Below are 19,840 nucleotides of genomic sequence, written 5' to 3'. Positions count from 1 at the left end.
GGGCGTTCAGAGAATGGGAATTGGGAATGGCGTGTGTGTTTGCCCAACACGCAGCCTGTCGGTGTGAAGTTTTTGCTCACTATGATTCACCTCACACCGATTGGCTTTCAGCTCTCGTCGGCAATGCCAATCCCTCGTACTTCCCCTGTCACTTTCTCTCCTCTCTTGTCACTTCCACCCACACTCTCCTGATCCCACTCTCTGCTAAACATGATCGCCCACACATACAACCACCTCATTCACCTCTTCCCTGACACTTAGATTTATTTGCTCTCATTTGCGTCCTTGTACCTGGGATTGGAGTCTTACGCTCACACACAGCATACGTCTCTGATGAATCACCTGTGATTTTCACTGATTACTCCACATAATTCTGACATTCTTAAAAGTTCTGCCTTCTTCAAAGTTCACATTCGCCAACATTTCAATTTAATTCTTTGCGTTAATATAGGTATAGGTCATAAAAGCAGTAATTGTAATGCTTCTCAACTTTCAGTGAAGTGTGTGTGTGTGTGTGTAAATTGGAAAAATTTGCTATAAAAGTGTGTGTGTGTGTGTTTGCATGCATTTTATACCTTTTTTTAATTATAAATCTATACATATCCAATACATACATGGTTTTTGAAGTTGTACAAGTGTGTATAAGTAGACAAAGAAGACTTGTATATAATATATACTTTTGAGTCTACTTAAAAGTACTGTAAGTGGGCCTAAAAATGTATTCCTGGTTTACTTTTTATACATTTTTTTATATGTTTTAACATTTGTGTGTATACATTTCTACATATAGAACATGAACGGCCCTTTTGACATCAATTATAGTAACAATATACATTTAAACCAGACCGTTTTTTTTTTTTTTTTTGTCAAAGGCGGCACAACTGATGTAGTTTTAGAACCCAGCAATCTTTAGTCCCCATTCTCTTCAGTCTTCACAGACTTCTTCAAAGACGAGTCTCCCGTAGCTGCGAACTGATCGTGTTGGAAAACAAGGCAGAAACGCAGCATGAGCTATGCAAACTTATGAGAGTGCCATTAATAAAAGATGTGCACTCTGAAGCAATCACGGTCATGCTGATCCAGAGGCAGCCATTGATTCCCGCCATCTCTAGCGGGGCATAATTAGTCTTGTGAATTAAATATGAAATAGTAGTACGTCATTGAGAGCCTTACCTCCATCCCTCCTGATCTCCCTCACTTTGCCCCAGTCTCTGCCCTACTTAAACAGCATGTTCCCTTGCCTCGCTCTCTATACCCACTCTTTTTGTGTCTTTTGTGGATTGCTGTCTCCAAAGCACTCCGAGCAGGCTTGCCCGGTTCCCCACCATGCAGCCCCAGCATCTGTCAGAGAGGCTCCATGGGGCTCAGCATCCACCTGCAGAGTTTCTGCCTCCTCCTCCCCTATCAGTCAGTCATCAGTATTCTCTCTCCATCTCTTCCTCTCACGCTCTGTCGTTCCCCCTCTTTCACTTCTCCTCAGCCGTGGCATAAATTGAGCCGCACTGAGGCATTCCTCTGACAGATATGGTGCAATCTGCCTTGTGGTGCAGAGCATCCCCTCTCTATCTGAAATGTATTGACATGCGGCGCAGCACGCAGACAACATGCATGACAACTGTCGGATCATTTGATATTGTTCAGTTGGCGATGCTTTGTTGAACTTACAAGACAAAGAACAATGACACGATTTGACTTGTGCCGGGGAAACCTAAATAGTCATGTCTTACAAAGTAGAAATCATGTTTTCATGTTAACAAATAGTGGATAATTCAATCTGAATAGCATTTGTAGCTGTATTACATTCCTTTTTGTGCCTTGTCTCTTCTGTGCCTTTTAAAAAAAATAGTGTTCTTTAAAGGAATATTCCAGTAGCTTAGTAGATGGTATCTTTTGCATAATATTGCTTATCACAAAAAGAAAATGTAATTTTGAGTGATCCCTTGCTTTCTTAAAAAAAAAAAAAAAAAAAAAAAAGCATGGCAAAGATTTAGGCCAAAGGAGACACTTACAATAGTAAATTGTGCCACTTTGATTTAAAAGGAGAATGCTTGCTTTTAGTTTATTTCTGTTAAAATAGTGTATTATTTGAGCCGCAATGCTGGTAAATTTAGAGTTAATGATGTTGTGGTGATTAAGTTTTAAAAACAGATATGTATTGACACCAAAATTCCAGTCACATGCATACAATCTACATTTTTTGGCTATACTGTTAAAACAGTACATGTGTAAACATTTTGGGTTTTTTTTTTTTTTTTTTTAGAAGGGACAAATAAAAATATTTTTTTACTAATTAACATTATACTACAAATGGAGCTTCACTACTCCACAGCAATCATAAACACCTAAACATTTTGAGATTTCTGAAATTTGAGCATCAAAATGTTCCATTTGCAGTGTGTTGATATTAGAAACCATTTTATTTATTTTTAACAGAAGAAAATACAGTATATGTTTTATAGATGTACTCACCATCGGAAATCCATCTACTGATTCCAGAATCTATAAAGCCTAGTGGATATTCTCATCCACGGTGAGGCACTTGAGGAGATAACCAGCCGTGCATGTGTCCCCTTTTATATACGAAAACACATTGCACGTGCCTCCGCAAGTGGCATACATCTTCCTGTGACTTATGGCTTTTAATTCAGAAGTTTTCCATCAGTCATCATGTTTTCTGAGCAAAGACATTCTGGAAAGGATGTCATCCTGTGCTGGTGTAGGTGTTATTGGCTTGTCTCATGAAACGCACAGCACTTTCCAAAAAAACTATTAAAAAAAAAAACATTTTCTAATGACTCACTGCCTGACTACAAAAACCTTCGGACTGACTCATTTATTTAGTGAGTGGTGAAATGGTAGCATGCATTAAAGCACATTGACTTCATAATGGTTTATCATTATATACATCAGTTTAAATGCTACTCTGGTTAATAAAAAAAAAAAAAAAAAAAAACAGCTTGACAGAATGCGTCACTGGCGATGTGCTTTATCAAGAAAAAAAAAGCGTTAAGGAGCGTAAAACAAGAGGCAGATGCAAAGCCGTATCTCAGGCTTCAGGGAAATGCGTCAGTCTTTCATCTTAACCTGTTCTCCAGGGGCCAGCGCGCAAAGGAGCAGGTCCGGGAAAAGCACCATGGAGTAACGAGACTTACTCCACCATGAAAACCACTTTTATCATCTCAATTCACTCAGATCTGCTGTGTCTACAGCTCCAGTAAACAATTCAAAAGGCTCATGTTTTAAAGCTGCAAGTCATAAATATGCATTAATTCTGTTAGATCGCATATTCTATTGGTTTTGATTTGAAGCGATGCTGGATACCACATTTACAAATAGTACAAATGATAAATTGTATATGCTTTATGTCATATGTTGTACTTTCTTAACTCATTTACAATATGTTAGTTTATTAGTAAATATGTGAATTAATATTTGTATAACCTATGTTTAAATCCATATGAGCTTCATGTATATCAGATTCAAGAAATCTGGTATTATAATAAGGCATACTCCATACAGTTTTTTGAGATTAAAAAATAATCTTTATAAATTATGTAATTAATGATAGATAGATAGATAGATAGATAGATAGATAGATAGATAGATAGATAGATAGATTTTAAATAAAATATGCCACAAAATGAGCTCAAGGTTCATTCAACTGACAACTGATTTCAACAATTAAATAACTTATTTTTAACTGCTTTCTAAGCAGATGTCAGTTGTGTTGCCTAATTGTAAGATATTTCTCTACCACTATTGGCTGGAAATGTTGGTGCGTTGTGGGTTTGCGTATGCTGAGGTCTCTGAATGCAGCGGCAGGTTTGTGAGTCATGAATGTGCTGGAACAAACGTTTTCTTACGTAGGCAGAGAAGATATACCAATGCCTGTTTGATTCTGCTTCTGCCATTATATGGCATATCAATCCTCCAAATGAGAGGCCCGTGGCCATGGCGTAAAAAAAAAACACCCACCACACGGGCTGGTATGTTAGGGTCTTTGTTTGCCTTCCCTCCACTTGTTGATTTTTTTTGTCACTCCACAAAGGTTTAATGTTGCTCCAAGCTATCTTCTCTTGATTTCATATCTAATTCATACAGTCGTGACTTTGATTTGTGGATGAGAGCTTTAAATCTTTAAGGTTTGACAGAACCCATTCTATTGCTACTCTGTAGGCTATTCCATTTAGGTCAGAATTTATAATAATGCCGATCATCTTGATTTAAAATTGTCATTTCAACTAAACTCCTAACAACCTAATGCTTGTTTCAAATATTTAGATATTAATATGTTGTATAATGCATGGAAATCGCATATTATTTGTCCTAAAGACATTATGCTTTCTAAAATTAGGAAATCTATTTAGGTCCCCGATCAGCTGTGCATCCCTGCATCTTAAATTCTCTCTCCCCTATAAAACACACACACACACACACACACACACACTGATTGTGCTGCTGCTGTCCCCATAGAACTAATGACTCACAGGAGTGACTCATCCCCTTTCCCTCCTCTATCACACACACACACGCTACACATCATTGTATTATATCCATGTCTAACCGGGACAAAGATGGAGAAAGACGAAGATTTTTTTTCTTTCAATTACATATTTGTTTTTAAAATTATATCTCCATATTTGTGTGTGTGCTATAGTATTGATAAATGGAAATAAGGAGAAATGTGCATGTTCCGACAGGTGGGAATTAGAACAAATGTCCTTTTTATCAACATTGAGAGGTAATAATGGTTTACACGAAATACGTTTTGTAATTTTTGGAAAACCACATTTCTGCTGCAAAAGTAATTTAGTAAAGAATCATTCAATTGATATTTTTCTTTTTGAAGAAAATGTATTCTTAAAGGGAAAACAGAGGATGGCTGCTGTGCCCCAAGGGCCTTTATAGGCTCTTGTTTAGGCGTCAAGAAACCCAGATCTTCTTACCACTATACTTGGCTTTTCCTCTGGACCTCCAGGTAAGATCTAGTGATATTCCGCAGACAGACCTAAAATATTTACTATTTAGGGTACCCTGCAGTCCATGGCGTAACTGGTTTATTTTGATTCAGAGAAATGGAATAACTGCTGGCCTCTGTCAACACTGAAGTGTTTGAGTAAATAGGTATACTTTTTTACTGATGTATGTTTAAACTGATATAGTTTGATATGAATTTAAGTAATGGGGTATTATAATTATTATAAATAGAAATTCCTTACAGTTCTATTTTAACACACACACACACACACACACACACACACACACTTTGCAGTTATAAACTATATAATTAGCATTTTGGGTTCCTGAATTTCCTATGGGATTTTATAAGGGTGGTTTTCTAATAATGTGAACCACAGGCCTCACGCAGGCCTTGCTTCAGATTTTGTTCTTTAACTAATTACATAGTGATACTTCAAACTAGAATTTTGCTGCCAGTGTGTATTGTTAAAAATATAGCCTGCATTGCTAAATAAATTACTAAAAGGATGTGTTTGCATTCTTGACGACAAATTAACAACTTGTTGTAGTCCATTTGTAGCATATTAGCAACTCATAAACAACGTTTGCTTTACCTAAATGGGCATTCTCTGGACTTCTGTTGTTTTTTGATTTATAAATAGCCTGCTTCTACGATCTAAAAGTGTATCTACAGATTTGTTCGAAAAAACTGAGTCACACATACAATTTTTCAAAATGCTCATCTGAGGAATGAATTGACAGTAAGTGGTAAATTTATCTTGTAGAATATAACGTGACATACCGGCTACCTCATGACTGAACAGTTCTGTTTCTTTTCATTATATTTCAAGCTATTACGTGCAGTTTAGACATTTTTTAGACATGTTCTTTTTCATCCGTGTATTTTTTGTTAACGGCATCAGGCTATATTTATTTAGACGTTAAAGATACTTAATTATACATAAAGATACTAAATATAAATATACTTAAAGTTCTGAATTATGTGTATATATTTGCACGGGCCTGCATTGTAGCATAAAAGCATGCTAATAAAAAACGGTTTTGCTTTATTGGTCAACTAGTATTTATTAATTACCTAAGCTGGCCATAACATAGCGTACACTTAGTCAAATTATATTTGGTTTTGATTTCCAATATTTTCGTTGTTCAACAGGTCTCGGTGAAATTCATCATATAGCTCGGTACTTTTAAGTAATGACATTCGGCGCCACAAGATGGCGGTCTAATCGCGCGAAAGGAAAAGGAAGTCCTTTTCGTGACATTTTAACAGGTTCCTGAGGGTTTTTTTTTTTCTGATTTTTCCCCCCTTTAGCGGTCAGTTTACTGGAAAGATGGAGTTTTATTTTCAACTACAACATCTCAACGCACAGCTTTTTAAACTCATCATCATTTACACCTGTGGAAAAAGAGAGGACGCGAAGAGTACTAACTGCATACTTGGCCAATAAAGAAGTAAGTGTGATATATGTATCTTCTTTAATGAAGACGAATATGTCTGCCCTTGGGGACACCGTAAATCACTGTGGATAGGGTAGTACAGGGAATTTTAATTAGGTTTGGAACACTTACATGCCAAATATATTGTAATTTAATATAATGATCCAAACTGCCATTGGCTGACAGTCACACCTCAAAAGTCAAACCTCTCATTGATGAAAGTCTGGGAGCATATGCCAATGTATCATTAAACACATGGCCCGTCTCAAACAGATCAAATCCAGATAATCAGTTTTAGATGTTGGCCTCAGCAAATCTGATATTAATCTACATGTATAATAATTTGCATGCTTATATTAGTCACCACTAATTGTGTGTAAATCATGCATGCATAGCCGCAAACATTCCTCATGTCCGCTCTCATAAACCCAGAGTCTGAAGTTGGCTGAGAAAACCGTTGCTTGGCCTTTGTCAAGCTAATGTGATTCCAGCTATTTGAGGGTCGTATTGCTGCCACATTTTTGCAACGTTATTGTAGTTTTCTTTTGGCCACAGTATCTGGATTGGTAGCTCCGGAAGCTAAGCAGGCTCAGGTTGGTTTCGTTGAGTCTGACCCGCTGGATTGCCGTTCTGCAGGCGTAGTGAGGTGAGAGATCCAAGCGTGGGATTGGTCCTGCGAAAGAAGTGAGCAGTCTCGGCCAGCGAGACCCAACAGCTTATTAACGGCATCATCTGAGTCATACTGTGGGGGTACGTTCATGATGCAGCAAGGGGTCAGCATTCATGCTTGACTGTTTATGATTCAGCAGATGCCCACCTTCTCATAGACCCTGAGAGAACACTGCTCGATTTAGAGTAGTTTACCCCAAAATTAAAGATCTGTCATCATTTACTCATCCTCATTTTGTTTTAAAACCGTATGCTGTTACTAAACACTTTTTTTTTCAAAAATGGCAAAAAAACAACCAAAAGTTAAGTAGTTTATTTAGTAGATTTGTATGACATATGAACGTGAGTAAAATCTTATTTTATTTTTCCCACATACACAGGTGTATTGCATTACATTTAAGACTCGAAATATTACTTTTTTTAGCCTCATGTCTTTGGACATTTTTTTTTGGACAGTTTGCCAGATATGGTCACTATGAAGTGTCCTTCTACACCAGTTTTACCAGGGAGCTGGAAAAACATCTAGCAAATCATTTAATTTATCATGTTTGTAACATGATTAGCTAAAGCATACTTTAAAAACAATGTTCCTCAATGTCGTATTGCAAATCTCATCATCTACAGTGTATAACATCATCAGATTCAGAACAACTGGAGAAATCTTTGCGTGTAAGCGACAAGGCCGAAGACCTTTGTTGGATGCCCGTGGTCTTCGAGCCTTCAGACGACACTGCGCCATTCATCTGCATTATTCTGTCGCTGCCAATTAAATAAGTTAAATCATGCAAAAAGAAGACATATGTGAATACGGTCCAGAAGTTCTATTCAAAGTGGAAAATTTTTCTATGGTCAGATGGGTCCAAATTTGAAAATCGCAGACACCGTGTCCTCCGGGCTAAAGAGGAGGGAGACTTTCCAGCGTGTCATCGGTGTTCAGTTCAAAAGCCAGCGTCTCTTGATGGTATGGGCTTGCATATTTTGAAAGGCGTTATGAATGCTAAAAGGTATGTAAAGGTTTTAGAAGAAGACATGCTCCCCTCCGGATGACATCTATTTCAGAGAGTGCCTTGTGTATTTCAGAAGGACAATACAAAACCACATACTGCAGCTTATCGCAACAGCACGATGCAGGCAAATTTGAAATAAGCTCATTTTGTGCACAATTTAGTATATATGTCTACTGTTCGGTTGGGCACCACCATCTGATAAATTAAAAGGTAGTGATATTGTTGTATTGTACTGTTTTGTGATATTAATGTATTTTACACAATATTGCCAAATATTGCAGAAGTGGTTCTGTTTGCATGTTAATTGTTTTTGTATTGTCTGTTCACTCGAATTGTTGAGTCATCGTTAACCAACGTAGAACTGATTATGAAAGTTGAGACTCTCAACACATGTTGGTCAAAATGCCAGATATATGCATAGAGGGGGGAAAAAAAGCATGAGAGTTTTTGTGTGTGACCTTAAGTGAGCTGTGGTTTGGCTGCAGCTCCGGCGTGGCTAGAGTCACGTCCCTCGGCTGCAGGACGGTGGGAATGTGGTGAGTTCGGTCGAGACCAACTCATAAAACTTTGCACCCTGGCACTGTCCCGCTTCCCCTGTAGACAAGGAACCAAGAGTGAGAGGGAAGCCACACAAACACATTGTGTAGGGTGGGGGTTTCTGATACGTTTTTTCAGTCATACACACACAGTGCTGCTCAGCTGACCCAGAGGTCGCAACCTATCGCTGCTTCCTTCTGTGGTGTTGTGATCTTCTTAACAAGTTTCAGTTCATCCATGGCATGTTTTAGACTCTGTGCCTTCACTTAACCTCTGGACCTTTTCTCAGATGATGTGATCACTCATGTTAGTGATTGCGAAATGTCCTTTAAACAGACCATAGACACTTAAAGTGACCCCAGGTCACCGTATGTATTTGAACCCATGCATATCCAACTTTGAATTTTCTATCTTATTTAGTAATGTTTGCAAATTATGTTTTCCAGCTTCACTTATTATTTTGACCTTTACAAAGTGATATCTAGGTCATTATACAGTTTGTGTGTAATACATGGTAATGCTCACCCCAAATTTATCAGTTTTTTTTAAGGCTGTTTTGTGAATCTTTTTGATGGAAAAAAATGATAAAGAACCGTTTCTAAATCAGACATCCTATTGTTATAAAACATGGGAACACATGCATGTTAACAGATATTTGGTTGTTTGTTTGTTTTTAGATTTTAATTAATATTACAGTTTTTATTTTAAGGTGTCCTTGCTATAGTATAATTATAGATTTCAGTACTGAGCAATATTAATGATCTAATTACTATATGGTAAGGATTAGGATGAGAGCTTGGTTTAGGGTTAGTTGATATGTAATTATATGTATTTATGCATAGTTTATTGCTATTACTGTAGTAAACACATGTAAATTTTGACCCTGTGAGGACATTTTTAAGGTCCCCATCAGGAAACAAGCTTATAAAACATACAGTATTTAATTTTTTGAAAATCTAAAACTGCCAATAGCTTCCTGTAAGGGGTAGGTTTAGGTGTAGGGTTGGTGTAGGACAATAACATGCAGTCTGTACAGTATAAAAACCATTACACCTATGGAAAGTCCCCATAAAACATGGAAACACTACATGTGTGTGTGTATGTGTATGCATCTAGGTGATTTTTGAGCTAACCCACACTCCTTTCTCATCCTCTGAGTACATGTAAATGCCAGCTTACCAATATATTTACGTGACAAAAGTGAACTGAAAATGTACCAGCTGCCAGCAGATGAAACCTACTCTCTCTGTTCCTCCTGCTTCCACTTACCAGTTGCTGCTGGACAGAATTAACCCGATTTCGGTTAGAAAAGATACTTCTCATGCAATGTGCGTTGGTCTAAAAATATTGAGGGAAGCATATTTTATGCACGTATCAACTTATGTCAGACATCTCCCCTGTTTATTGTTCCTATTTGTCTTTGGTTCTTTTCACCACATTGAACTAAAACTTCTGCTTTAGAGGATGTAGAAGTTTGTGTGAGATCAGCGGTTTGCAATATCGTATGTTGAAATACCTCTGTCTTTTCGGCGGACTCTTGACAGCTTTAGACAAATGTCATGCTTAGAGTTTTAACAGTCGTCGCTATACCAACAACAACAAGCAGTCTCTGTAGATGGCTCCACTGTAATCACCTGAATTAGCTATATAGAGCAAACACAGTCTCGCAATAAAGGCATGTTATGTTATCATTTTAAATGACACATATATGGCATATATAAAGCTCCATTTCCTTAGCAATCACTTAAGTTGTAATCAAGATGAATGTTTGCTTTGCTTCGAGAGAGCGATTAGTGTATTAATAAACGTCATCTTGGGGACTGTTTGTCTCTATGTAACCCTTTGCATCTTGTCAAAGCGAAAAAAACTTGGTTCCAGGCCGGCGTACCAATTCCCACTCACACTCTCTGCCATGCCCTCAAACCTTTGGAAGGCCTCCTTCCTGCAGTAAATGTCACAGTACTCTTTAAGAAGATATATGAACATTTGGAGCCAAATGATATGATCTAAAAGAGGCAGTGCCGCTCTTGTCATGTGTCCTATCTTCTGTGGAGTGGAGCTTTTTGGAGCAGGCACAGTGCTAATCATATCTTTCAAGAAAACAAGTGTCATTTGTATATAATTAACTCTTGCTGGCTCTTTGTTATTGAAATTATGACTTGGTTGAAGAGCTATGGTTGCAGTTCACAAGAAATGAAATAGCAGGCCAATTAGAGTTTAAAATAGTTCTCTGAAATATGATTTTCATTTGCTTATAATATAATTAAATCAGTTTTGTAAGCACATGAAATGTTGAGAGCAAAATAAAACGATAATTAAGTCAAGAGCTATTCATATTTATTTGGTTATTTACTTTAAAAGGGGGCTTTTGTCGGATTAAACATTTCATATCATCTTATCATATTTCATTATTTCTACTACAGGAAATATTTATAATTTTCATTATAATGTTCATGCTTAATTAAAAATGTTTAACTAAATTGTCAAATAAAATAAAAAAAATGAATTATTTTTTGTGCTATATAATGTGCTTCTTGTTATATCTTATAGTTAGAGATAAGTATTATTTGAACATGAATTGGAATTTAAACCAGATTTTTTTTTTGTGTATAGGACTTTGTAGCATTGAAAAGTAACTGGCCATATTTTTTAGTTTTTAATGTTTACTGAGTCAATACTTATTGGTAAACTTATTATGGCTGTTATTTGTATGCGTGTGTGTGTGCATCTGGTATTTATCACGTTTGGAATAAGGATAGGAATACCAGTACATTTTGACCTTGTGGGGACATTTTAGGTCCCCATGAGGAAACAAGCTTATAAAACATACAGAGTAAAAAAATGTTGAAAATCTAAAAATGCCAGTAGTTTCCTGTGATGGGTAGGTTTAAGTGTAGGGTTGATGTAGGACAATAACATGCAGTCTGTACAGTATAAAATCCATTACACCTATGGAGAGTCCCCATAAAAAAATGGAAACGTGTGTGTGTGTGTGTGTGTGTGTGTGTGTGTGTGTGTGTGTGTGTGTGTGTGTGTGTGTGTGTTTGATAAAGAGAGAGAGATAGCATGCAAATAATTTTGGGAAGTGAATGCCTGAGTGCCTGTCTGTGTAAAAATGGCAGCTTGACACATCTGTGTTTGCTACATAGGATTGCAGTCATATCCGTACATGAAGAAACATTCTCAATAATGTTTATAAATACCAGTTTCTCTTCTGTTTGTTTCCAATCACATGTGAAGTGTATGAATTTGGATGATGTGACGGTTTAGCCAGGTCAGTGGTTTTCCCGCCGAATTGGGCTACTTTTACACCGTTCTACGGGCTGTTTATGTAGTTAGCGCACTGAAACCCCCTGCCCACCTGCAACGCAATTTTAACCAAGGTGGGACAACCATGGAATGTGATTTTTTTTTTTTTGTTTGTTTGTTTTTGACCACATTTTACAGCCATTTCCCCCATTACACCTTTGGCCTAGTTTTGGCTGTGATTGGGCTGGCTACCAATTGAGCTGGTTCTGTTACATAGACCTAGCAACCCTGCAATGTGATTCATACGGACCCATAAAAATTAAAAAATAAAACATAAAAAAAAATCAACTTATAATCTAAACCAACCAGCAGATCACAACACAAAAAATAAATGAGTATGAATCATTCAAATTTATTCGAATTAGACATCAGTTCACCAGAAGGTTCAAATAGCTACTCTTTGATCTGGTCTTCTGAAGTTTATGACGTTACAAAAAATTCAAAGGCCAGCTTTGCTTGTTCATTGCTCATTCTTTTCTAAAGTTTATGTGTGTAAAGAAAGTCTGCATCAGCTCAAAGTTCTGCAAAGCACTAGTATTATTAGTAAGATCAACCATCTCAGTCACCATTGTGTACGTCTTGGTCCGCTATCTGTAACTGTTTAGAGCGACTGAGAAGTGTGGCAGGTTGTTTTTGCCCAAATCTGAGTGTGTGATCTTATCATAAGATGTGATAACCCTCGTTTGTTTTTTAACTGCTACAAGGAACAAAAGACTGTCGTACATACATATGTCTATACCGTAATTACAGAACCGTCTTTAAATGCAATGCTAGGTTTTTCGCTTTGCTTGCAGAACAACGAAGCTTGATAAAGTTTGTAGACATCTACTAGATGGGCCAGGCCTGGATTCCCATTCTGAGGTCACTATACAATACGCATTGAACTAAATAAGTCATATAAATGAAACACTGTAACCCTGTCTCACACCCCTTCCAGTGTCACTCGATGTTTGTCTGAACATCTCTTTGTCTTACTGTCACGCTGTCTGCTAGGACCTCCCCTAATGTTATTTTCTGTCACCGTCTTCCCACAGTATAAGGACCTGAAAATACTCGCACTGGCCAAATAGAAATGTTCCCACCCTTCAACTCAGTATTCACATTTTATTCAGGAATAAAAAACAAGGTCGCATCGCTGTTTGTCACTTCATTCTAACATTATATCAGTTCCAATTAGCCTCTTTTATTTCAATACGAAAAATGATTAAAACTGCTTTCAGTAAGACTGCTAACTCGCATTCTTCATGAATGATGTGGTTGTGATCGGATGAAGAAACTCAACAGGGCCCAACCTCTGCGGTTCATTGCGATGTCGTTACATTCGTAATACGGCTAATAGGATGAAAAAATAAGCATAGCATCAAATATCGATATAGGGATTTTTTTTTCCCCCAGCGCGCAAAAAGACAAAAATATAACACCGTATTTAACAGACACAGGAAAAGAAAGTCTGAGCGGAGGTCAGAGAGAGTTTCTGCACAGGAAATAGTGAATGCATCATCATGACTCACTCCAACTGCTGGAGGTGAAAGCAAGAGAGATGGGTATCGGTGGGCAGGGAGTTATCGTCGCTCTGTTGCCTTGGTTACCGCTGCTCGTCAGCGCTCGCCACATGCGCACGCACGAGCGCACGCAGCCCCCGTGTGGGAACGGTTCTGGTAGAACAAAGCCGGTATGCTTTTTGAGGTGTGTGGTGTCCTCAGCTATGTCGAGCGAGTTTTCTTAGAAAGGGCAGTGGGATGACGCGCGTGCTTCATTCAGACCGTTGAGACGGCGTGTCGTGTGGCGACCGTCCCTTTCTCACGTTGCAATGGGCTTTGAGCTCTGCTAGGGGAATGTGTGCGATTTATTTTTTTTTTTAGATGCTTCTCATAAAGAGGCTGCGATTAGAATTGTCTTGAAAGGCGTTTGCGGTTTCGTCGGGGATCGTCTCGTCAGAGCTGCATCGCGCACAAGAAGAAACGGCACACGCCGAGCAAATGATTCGAAAGAATCGGTTCTTTCAACGAAATAATTCGAGACAACCGCTTTGACCAAGATTGAGCTCACCTTTTGAATCACACCCACTACTGATTCCAAAATTGATTCTCTCATTTAGCCGTACGTAGGCTATGCTTTAACTTTATAAAACTTGCATCACTCTGTTTGGGCTTTTAAATGGTTGTTCATGTGATGAGCTAGATGTGACCTTGGACGACAAAACCAGTCAAAGTGGAACTGAGATTTATACTTTGTATGAAAGCTAAAGACAATATTTGGGTAAGATAGCTACAAATAATCCTTGGGAAAAGTATAATATTATGGATATCCACTTTTAAGTTGTCTAAATGAAGTTCTTAACGATGCATATTACAAATAAACAAAAAATAGTTTTGATATCTACGGTAGGAAATTTACCAGATATCTTCATGGAACACAAAATTTTGACCCGTACAATGTATTGTCGGCCATACCTGTGCTTTTTAAAGTTTGGGGGCCTCATATGTACAGCAGAATTTTGTTGGGCTGCAGGAATCCCATTACGGGAATTAGCAGGTGATTCGTTTGATAAACAGCCATGCAGCTCATAATTAACAAAGGGCTTATGTATACAGCCCACTTGTGTGTGTATAATAAGGAGAAACACTCTTATCTCTTTGTTAGTACTTGAGGTGATTTATGACTGATGAGTAGGTGCTACTGTACCCAGCCAGAGCACTTACTGCACTGTAATCATCTGTTCTGGGTCGCAGCCATTAAAAACCTGTATTTATATGTGAGGACTACATTCACTGTAGCCGCTATTAGTCATTTCTGGATCGCCGGCGCACCTGACTACTGTCTTGTAAAGCTTCGCTGCTTTGGCAAAGGTCCAATGCCCACTTCTCCCTGGTTTATATAAAGAAAGCCTGACACTGATGAGGAACGTGAGGGTGGTCTGATCGTTAAACAGAGCTCAAACAGCACCCAGAGACTCTGCTTCCTTCCATCAGACTCAAGATATACTGCTGAGAAGCAAACTTATGCTTCATTTCACATTGAGTTATTAGGGCAATTTTTATAACATACTTTTATTTTAATGGCGCTTTACCTTTTTTATGTGTGTTTTGTGTGCGTTATTTTCGGAACAGCAGACTATAGTTTAGATAGGAAATAAGGTGATATATTGCTATAGTATATTTGTACTAGTTAAAAAAGCTGGGTTGTTTCAACCCGTCTTTGGGTCAAATAATCTACTTTAATTTTAAAAAATTAACCCCACAGTTAGGTTAGTTCATATTTCCCAAAGTTGCATTTTTAGAGTGGGCATGTTGGTTCATGGTTTGGTAAAAAAAAAAAAAGTATGTTTTTGGTGTTTTTTCATAGGTTTAATGCCAGTATGCCAATATGCCAGGGTTAATTTTTTTGATACTGACTAATTGTTAATCGTAAGGTATAATTATAATTAGCAATAGTAAAATAAATGTACACAAAATGTATTTATATATGAAATTATGAATAGTAGAATTCAGTTAATTACTGTTTTTTTAAAATAGCTAATGTTTACCGTCCCATAAGGAAAGACACATCTTCTTTGCTATTTACTCTGTAATGTCCACAAATCTGCAATAGCAAACAGGACAGATATAGCAAACTCTACTCAGTTATAATTTTATATCTGAAATGATGAATAGGTTAAAGAATTCTTCAAGGCTGTTGGTTGAAGCTTCCCATATTCTTAATAGGTCAAGCTGGCACCATCATTAAAAAGCGAATTGTATGCAATCTATGCAGAACCTTTAAATTCATGCTTAAGTCATTACAACTATATAACATTGCGATGCAAACGTCGAGTGACATACGATTCAAAAACATTAGAAGTCGCACGAATGAGCTCAGAACATGGCCTTGTCTCATTGCTTGCAGGCTTGATCTCCGCCAGCAGAGGGCAGACTCTTCCTTTAGCAGAACAGCCTGGCGCTATGTCCGTCTCCGCGGTGGACCTCCGTGCTTCATCGCTCTGCTGGCTGGCTAAGTCACTGGTGCATGAGTTTCTGACACTTTCATTTAACACTGTACACTGACACTCAACATCTTGCGCTCTCTCTCTCTCTCTCTCTCTCTCTCTCTCTCTCTCTCTCTCTCTCTCTCTCTCTCTCTCTCTCTCTCTCTCTCTCTCTCTCTCTCGCTATCTTCCAGCATGCCTGAACGCCTGTGTGGCTGCTGTCTCGGGTGTGTGGTGGTGACTGTGTCACTGAGCTCCTCTGACCAATAGCACGACTGAATTAAAGGCCAGCGCAGGCCGAGAGGCCATGAGAAAGACTCAACCCCCCTCACCCTCAAACCCAGCTGCCTTCTGCTGCTCTCGCTCTGAGCGCCGCTCTGACACACACGCAGCAATAACATTTAAATGATAGATTCTTGATATGAACCTTTTCCTCTGTGGCCCACCAAAGTGGTTGTTTGGGTTTTTTCCCCCCCGATAAGTTCTCTTTAAATGCAACGCATACACATTTAATACAGAAAAAACAATGCCATGTCTTATCACTGTTATAGTAACTTCTATATAGCGATAGCTTCTGTTCCCAATCATTTTACACTGGAAGTCTCTTTTTCCCTTTGTCTCAGCAGGCCCACGGTTTAATTCAGTTCCTGCCAATCCAGTTCATTTAAGGCAACCCACAGAAACTTCTGTTTCCCGGTGAGAAATTAAAGTGTATACATGTGCAATTCTTATGCGTCAAATAAGGTTTCTTTCTGAGTGTGACACAATCTAGTCATCCGTGTTTGTGCACGGCTGTGACCCTGACCTCCATGTGAACTTTTCACCCGGTGTGTGAAGTGTGAACTTGCTGCCACAGCAGGCAGAAGTGAAACCTGTGTGTGGGTTTCTGGGCTGCATGTTGTACCCACGCTGAATTATGCGCCACACGCCGGATCCTGTGCTGCTGTTTTTGCTGTTTCTCTATTTCTTTTTCTCATTCTGTCTTTCTATTTCTCTCTCTTTCTCGCTCTCTTTCTCAGAGTCGTATGATGTTCTGTGGTCACGTACGTATCAGGCCAACCGCACCAGCAGACTCACACACTTCAACACGGGCAGGTCGGCACGTACGCGCCCGTCTTTAAACACGTACCACACAGCACCCAGCTACCTGCCTCCAGCCACTCACACATATACACACACTTTTGCAACCTAGCTTGTGCTGTAAACACTTAGCTCAGAATACAACCGTGAGAAACTGCATTCTCAGCTCACATTTTGTATTTATAGAGTGGCAGGAAGCATGTTCTTGCTGCTGTACCCCGTTCAACGTTTGGGCAAGGTTTCGTATTTGTCTCCCGGGCTGTTTGCTGAAATATTGTCAATATTTTAGAACATTTTTTGTTCATTCTGATTGTTTTGAAGAAATCATGCGTTTTTATTATCTCTTTGTTTACTTGCCTTTTTAAAGCAAAAGACAATTTTTATAGTTTGTTCTGTTCATTTTTCCATGTGCAGTTACCATAAATAGAGACTGGAGCATTAAAGCATCAAAGATAGTTGGTTAATTTGACTTCAGGTCAGCATAAAATTACATTTCGACATTTCAATCTTTTAACATGTAATTTTAAATCAGACTGTCATAAAACAGTCTTGCAGTGAAAATATAAGACTTTTCTCTGGCGATGCAAACAGTTGTTCTTTGATCATAAAATCAACAGATAAAACAAAGTACTGCAAAGAACATCTTCCACTTCTTCCATATCATCATGCTTTTAAGCATTCTGTTCCAAGCGTGTTAAAAGCCGCGTGGCAGTTTGTGTGATGAACAGACAAAAAAAATCATTATTTATAGATATTTAACCCTTCTAGTGAACAGTTATGCAGTGTGACTGGATCTGAAGTCAAGAAACGGTCAAAAAACTCTGAATGAATCATTCCATACCAGTTTTGCAAGTGATTCCTTTGAAATGATTTTTCTCATGAGCTCGACAGAGTCCACTTTAGTAGATGTCAAGACGTTGGGTCAAAAACATATTTTTTCTAACACAAACCACTTCAGAAGAATGTGATTATAAACACTTTCATGATTCTTTTGAGGGTTTTTTTTTTATTTCATTACGTGGAAAACAGTTTTGAAGGACAGGTTTGCAATAACGTGGGGTGAGTCAATAACGAAAGTGTTAATTTTTGGATAAACTATCCCTTTCATATCATCAGCATTTAGTTTTTTTTTTTTCCTTTCATGCATGCTGTATTGGTTCCCATCTTCAGACATGATCGTTTTCATTGTGTCAGCATTCAGCGCTCACTGGGCCTCTTCTTACAGTTGAGAATATCAGAGTGTGAGAAAGAGAGAACTTGAGAGTACTAGAGTGAGTAAGCAGGGGTATTTTTTTGTTGTTGCTGTGGCAGAACTTTTTTCCCCGTAAGTTTTTTTTTTCCGTTTTTTCTTCTTAGTGCAAACTTTGATGCAGAGGACACCAGATCGTGTGTGTCTGTCTGTTTGTATGTGTGTGTGTGTGTGTGTGTGTTGTGTTTGTGAAAGAGAGATAGGGAGGAAGTTCATTGCTATCCTTTCTCTTTGTGCACAGTGGAGCTGAGCATGATTCACTGATGAAGTTTCCAGTGTGGGGCCATCACAGAGCCGCTGCCAATATCAACGCCCCCCCCTCCCCTCCTCCTGGCTGTGGGAGTGAAGCATGCTGGGAGACAGCAGGACTGTTTATGTGGGTGGCAGTGCCCAGGGGCCAGCTCTGGGAGATCTAATGCATGTTATTCAGATCAGTGTCACCAGGGAGTTTCTGGGTAGGGCTGTGAGTGTGCGTGTGAATGTATGCCGAGTGGGCTGCGGTGGTCTGTGCTCCATGTACAAAGGCGGCAGATCCTCTCTGACAGATGCCACAGTCCAGACCCTCATCACAGGAAGTCATTCATATTGCTATTTGCTTATCACAGGCCCTCTGTGGGCTTCACTGGGCTAGAGTTAACCTCCCCTTGACAGGACACAAGCAAGACCTGCCTCTCTTTTCCCAGAATCCAGAGCCCTGAACCTCTCATAACTCAGACGCTCTAATTGGTTGTCAGTGTTTCCCTTCGCTCATGAACACTGCTCATGTTTAACGGTTTCTAACAGACCCTGAGTGTCATATGTAGTGAGAGATAGATTTAAATGAGAAGCACACGTGTGTGAGAAAAAAATGACAAGTGGTCAAATTGTGCCACATTAAAAATAAAGTCATTTGATATTGTATAAAGTGTTAGTTCACCCCAAAATAAAAATTCTGTCATAAATTACTTACCCTCATTTCGTTCCAAACCCGTCAGACCTCCGTTCATCTTCGGAACACAAATTAAGGTATTTTTGATAAAATCTGAGAGCTATGTGATCATCCTTAGACAGATTCAAGATTTTATTTGCCACATACATTTTGTACAAGTACAACTTGTAGTGAAATGTTAGTTTGGTGCATTCCAAGACTGTGCAAATAAGATAGAAAATGTATTTAAATGTAGAAATAAATACTTACAATAGAAATATACATCAAATAACAAAACAGCAAAACAGAAACATACTAAATACATTGGTAAAAAAAAATCAGTGGCTGAACTTTGTTGCATGCGATTTGCTGTCACTGAACATTTGATGACTTCTATGTGTAATTCATCCCACTTTTTGTGCAGCTGAAATATTACTGGCAAACTGACTGTTTATTAGTACTTATAAAGCACATATCACTGTCAATTCACCCTTACACCCTCGCCCTTCTTTATTCACACATGCAGTCTGGCCTCTCTGAAGCCCATTTCCTCTTCACAGGGCATGGGAACCCTGATCACTCTCCTCCCACAATCCCTCTCTCTTCCTCCTCTTCTCCCTACTGTGCCCTTGTCCTCTCTCTCACCTCCTCCTTACCCTGTCCCACCTCCCCTTTATCCTCTCCGTCACATCCCTGTTCTG

General features: G+C 38.7%; 1 long non-coding RNA gene across 1 annotated transcript; it reads left to right on the top strand.

Annotated features, from left to right (window-relative positions):
- The first annotated feature begins 6,304 nt into the window (after positions 1 to 6,304).
- LOC122359546 lies at positions 6,305 to 19,075 on the top strand. Its single transcript, XR_006252717.1, has 4 exons — positions 6,305 to 6,432; positions 15,825 to 15,940; positions 16,527 to 16,599; positions 18,474 to 19,075. It is a non-coding gene; the product is annotated as an uncharacterized LOC122359546 (long non-coding RNA).
- The last annotated feature ends 765 nt before the right edge of the window (positions 19,076 to 19,840 follow it).

Source organism: Puntigrus tetrazona, chromosome 15, assembly GCF_018831695.1.
Source record: "Puntigrus tetrazona isolate hp1 chromosome 15, ASM1883169v1, whole genome shotgun sequence".
Classification (NCBI taxonomy): Eukaryota; Metazoa; Chordata; class Actinopteri; order Cypriniformes; family Cyprinidae; genus Puntigrus; species Puntigrus tetrazona.
Note: the sequence above shows the minus strand (reverse complement) of the source record. Positions and strands in the feature narration are given on the sequence as shown.